This window comes from Argentina silus, assembly GCF_951799395.1.
Source record: "Argentina silus genome assembly, chromosome: 16".
NCBI classification, from domain to species: Eukaryota; Metazoa; Chordata; class Actinopteri; order Argentiniformes; family Argentinidae; genus Argentina; species Argentina silus.
In genome coordinates this window covers 13,991,235-13,991,768 of record NC_139670.1, presented here as the reverse complement: position 1 = coordinate 13,991,768, position 534 = coordinate 13,991,235, and positions in this window count along the sequence as shown.

Below are 534 nucleotides of genomic sequence, written 5' to 3'. Positions count from 1 at the left end.
GATATCCAAAATCTCACAACTGATAAGATCTAAAAATGGACATGAGCAGAAAAGCCCATGGATGTAGTTCTGTAGAAAGAATCAAGAGACATCTTGAATATCACAAATAGCTGTTACCATCCTTGACGTCTCTAAGCACTGTGCTTAGAGCAGAAGTGTCAGATATTGTGTCTCATGATGTTGGTTTACACAGTTGACATTACTGCACACACATACAAGGCTACCCTCTGAGGAATATTTGATAAAGGTAGCCTGCCCTTGATCCATATGAAGATGAGACTTGTCAGGGTGGCAAGAAATCACAAAGGAACCATGCTGCCTTACTCCAGCCTGTGAAGGTAGCTGCTCTGATCTATTCTTTACTTAATGAGGTGCCATGTACAGTTTATATAAAAGGTATGACCTTATTAAACCATGAGTTAAAGGGCAAGCCAGTAGTTCTGAAGGGATGAACGGAAAGGCAGAGCTGTGCTGTCTGGGACTCAATCAACCTATAATGTCCACTGGACGAAGAACCATCACTCATTCAGATGA